The 3,891-nt window shown below is 59.8% G+C and overlaps 1 protein-coding gene across 1 annotated transcript in view; it reads left to right on the top strand.

Moving 5' to 3' along the window:
• COL18A1 (collagen type XVIII alpha 1) overlaps positions 1-3,891 on the top strand; it is a 55,778-nt gene that overhangs the window by 3,512 nt on the left and 48,375 nt on the right. The gene's annotated exons all lie outside the window — the stretch shown is intronic.

Here is a 3,891-nt window from a genome sequence, read left to right as displayed (position 1 = left end):
TAAAACTAATAAGTTCAGTATAGTTGTAGGAGTTGAGATTAAGGAAGGGGTGGCTGTCCCCTCGCCCCACGGTGCTGGAGGGGAACATCCTGGTGCTGCTTCTGGGGGTAAGTGAGGTGGTGCCCTTGCACTGCAGACACAGAACGAGACAGGCACGTGGAAGACCCGGTCAGCACACCTGGCCAGAGGGAGCCAAGAGGCTTGGTGGCACTTGAAGGTTGTGGATTTGGGATCATTCAGAGTGAGAGCTGTGCGGACGGAGGTGTGTGCTCACCTTCCATGTGCAGTGCTAATGCCCCTCCCCAGGGCACGTGCTGTGCAGCTGTGAAGGGCCAGGGTGACCATCAAGCCCGGCTGGGCAGCACTTCCCAAGTTGGACCCGGAGCCTCCCAGGCATCCGGGAATCCCAAGAAAACTCTCTGCATGGGAGTGAGTGGAAATGTGCAGGAGCAGACAACACACATGTATGTGCACACACAAGCACACCTCGCATGTGCACACGAACATAGTGACAAACATACGTAGACACAAACGCACATGCATACATGTGCACAGAGACACAAACACATCCACACATACAAGCGTGCGTGCACACGTGCACACACATGCACACATACACACGCATACACATACACACACACACTCCTGGAGAGCCCTGGGAGTGGATTAATGTGTGGAGGTGTTGATGAACTGAGGCCATGAGCTGTGTGTCATGGACAGAGGAGAAGAAGACGTTTCAGGCAGGACAGGAGAGGAAGTGAAGGCAGAGAAAGGTGCTTTGCTGGGAGTCAGCGGCAGCCACTAGACACAGCCAGTGTTTGATTGGTTTGTCCCCAGGATGTCCTGAGAACCCCGTGAAAGTGGCAGCCACCCCATAACTCAGTGCCATTCACCTGTCTCCACGCAGGCCCAGGACTCCCCTCACTGTTTGGTGACATCCCAGGGCCTGCGGGCCGATGCCGCATTCCTCCAGCTGCATGTGACAGTCACCAGGCGCTCTGCAGGCATGTGATGCTTGGCAAGGGCTCGGAGCTGGTGCAGGCCCTGGGGTGGGCAGGGAGGGCGAGGTCTGGAGGGTTAGGATGGAGGGGTGCCCTGCTGTGCTGCAGGGTTGGCTCAGCCTGGTGGGGCCGCTGCTGCCCCCCTGTAGAGCCTGCCCCTCACCTGGGCAGCAGCTGCCATCTCGCTCTGCGGTCACGGCTCCTTGGTTCCTTGCTCCTGGCTCTGCCTGGAAACAGTGAGTTGAGCAAGGGACCCAGGGAGTCACTGAGTGCCCAGGGCATTGGACTGACAAGGGGGCAGCCCCCCAACAGGGCGTCAGTCTCTGCCACACATGAGCCCAATTCCCTCTCCCATCCGGGCAGGAGAAGGGGGGCGGCCTTTGGAATTTCTCTCCTGAGATTTTTCCAGGGACACTTTAGGCATAAAATCACTTAGTGGCAGTGACTTTTCAAGACTATTATCTGAGCATTTCTAAGAATCCTGAGCATAGAGGGGATCATGTTGGTAACAGGGCCTCCCTGAGACACAGATGTTTGCATATGGATGCCCAACCTTTTGAGAGGGAACTCGGTGCTCAGGTGTCCTAAAGCGTGATGATGTGCTGATTCCGCACAGCCGAGCCCTGCCCTTCGGGGGTTCCCAGCTGGGGACCTAGGGGACTAGGGGGGCCGGGGGGAGGGTGGGACTTGACTTCAGGGCTGTTTGAACAGAGCTGCTCTCGCTGCTGAATGCAGCCGAGAGGAAGGTGGGCTGAAACCCCCAGCACAGCCTGGAGAAGGCGGGTGACGAGGGGATTCAGGCAAAGGGATGGACAGCTGGTGTGCAGAGCACACGCGGGATCTAGTGTGGCGTGTGGCCGTTAAAGCAGTGTTGAGTGTGGATGTGTGTGTGGTTACGTGAGCGTGTGATGTGGGCGTGCAGTGCCGTTCTGGCTCTCCTCTTTTGGGCTCTATCATCCAGAGCAGAGGTCCTCAAACTTTTTAAACAGGGGGCCAGTTCACTGTCCCTCAGACATTCCACACGTGCGCACTGCGGGCCCGGGACGAGTCGGCTGCTAAGCAGGACAGGCAGCGGTGGCAAAAACACCCGGCGGGCCGCATGTGGCCCGCGGGCCGCAGTTTGAGGACGCCTGATCTAGAGCCAGCCCTCAGGTCTCCATGCCTCAGTTTCTTTATTCGCAGGCTGGCTGATGGGCACAGGCTCACAGAATGAAGGCGGGCACTTGGCTCCGTGCCTGGTCAGCTGGGCATCTCTGTGTTGCCGGCAGCCCTGTTGGGAGGTGCCAGATGGGACAGAGCTCGGAGCGGTTTCTGTCCAACCAGGGGTCCTTGTGTGGATGGGTACATCCCACACCTGCACTCCTCCTGCTGCTGCGCAGGGCTGGGACCCCCACTCTGGTGGGCAGCACATAGGGTGGGGGCTGGGCAGTGGGGTCTGCCTGGCTGCAGAGGGAGGGTGGCAGCCATAATCAAAGCAGACACCAGCACTCGTGGCAAATCTGAGCAGCCCCAAAGCCGGCACGGGCAGAGCTTGCAGCTACACGGCAGCATCCCTCTCGTGTCCTGGACAAAGGAAGTGTTGGCTGAGGCTGCTATAGGGAAGGAGTGGGGGCACAATGGGAATGTCCAGCAGCGGGCTGCCTGGCTCATGCCCTCCGAGCAGTGGCAGTGCCCAGATCCCGTCCTTTCCTGAGACACAGCCCGGAAGAGGTGCCCGGTGAAGACAGAGCTGAGAGGAGGCAGGGTAGGGCCCCGTGCAGGGCTGGCGCCCAGGCTGTGGGCAGGACTCCCTCCCCAGCCCCATTAAATGGCCTTGGGGTGACCTGGCAGTCCCTGCTCTCCACACAGAGGCTGAGATCTGGGGTGGTGGTGGTGGGAGAGGACGTCTGTCCCTGTGGAACCATACGTCAGTCCCGTATGTTCCATGACCCTCCTTTCCCTCCGTGTCACACCCCTGCGGCTGCGTCCTGTCCCTTTCAAGTCGTTCTCAGGGCTTAACTGGAAACCCCCGCAGAACTGAGAAGTGTGATGAAAGTGTCATGAGCAGGGCCTTTCTGATCAGTGAGAAAGGGGTCAGGGTTACAAAAGGCCACAAGTCACCAGTGTGCGAGCCCAGATCGCGGTCTCTGGTGAGATGGGGTGAGGACAGGTCAGCGTCTGCGAGAGGGGCCGGAATGGGGACTGGGGGGTGGGGATGGGGGGCAGGCTGAGGAGCTGCACCTTTAAGCAGGTGGGAGCCCAGGTCCCTTCCGGCTCCTCCTTGGATGTTGAATTTCTCAGAAGCAACGATTCCCACCGAGGAGTTGGACTTGCACCAAGTTTCAGTTTTAACGCAGGGCGTGCAGCCCATGCTGCCCAGGGCTGGGACCTGCCCTGGTCTTCAGTTGCAGCGGCTCTGAGCAGGGCTGGGGGCTGCCCCCTGGTGCCCTATGGCCCCAGCCCTGTCCTGAGCGGCCACCCCGAGGGGGCTGTGCCAGGCACCTTCTCTTGGAGCTGGGCTCTGTGGAGGGTGCTCAGGCTATAGGGCCAGCAGAAGGTTCCTTCCAGAAGCTGCCCTGGGGTCAGGGTGCTGGCCTGGAGACCCCATTTGCACACACAGCAGCACAGGGATGGGGGTAGTCTGGCGAGGAGCAGCGAGGCCTGCAGCTCACAGCTCAGCGAGTTCGGAATTCCAGGGAACGTGCTTGAATGTCCCCTGGGCCTCTCGGAGTCTCTGGCTGTTTTAAGGAGGTGTGAGACCTCCTCAGTGTCACTGTGATAGAGAAGTTGTCTTTTTTCTTCCATGAGAGTGAAAAGAAAGAGCCGCGGGGAACTTGAATGGGGTTGCTGACCGTGGGCGGGGAGGGTGGGCCGGGCGGGAGCTGGCTGGCCCCACCTCCCCCGGGCCGAG

This window comes from Myotis davidii, unplaced genomic scaffold (genome assembly GCF_000327345.1).
Source record: "Myotis davidii unplaced genomic scaffold, ASM32734v1 scaffold175, whole genome shotgun sequence".
Classification (NCBI taxonomy): domain Eukaryota; kingdom Metazoa; phylum Chordata; class Mammalia; order Chiroptera; family Vespertilionidae; genus Myotis; species Myotis davidii.
This window is presented reverse-complemented; position numbering and strand designations above follow the sequence as displayed.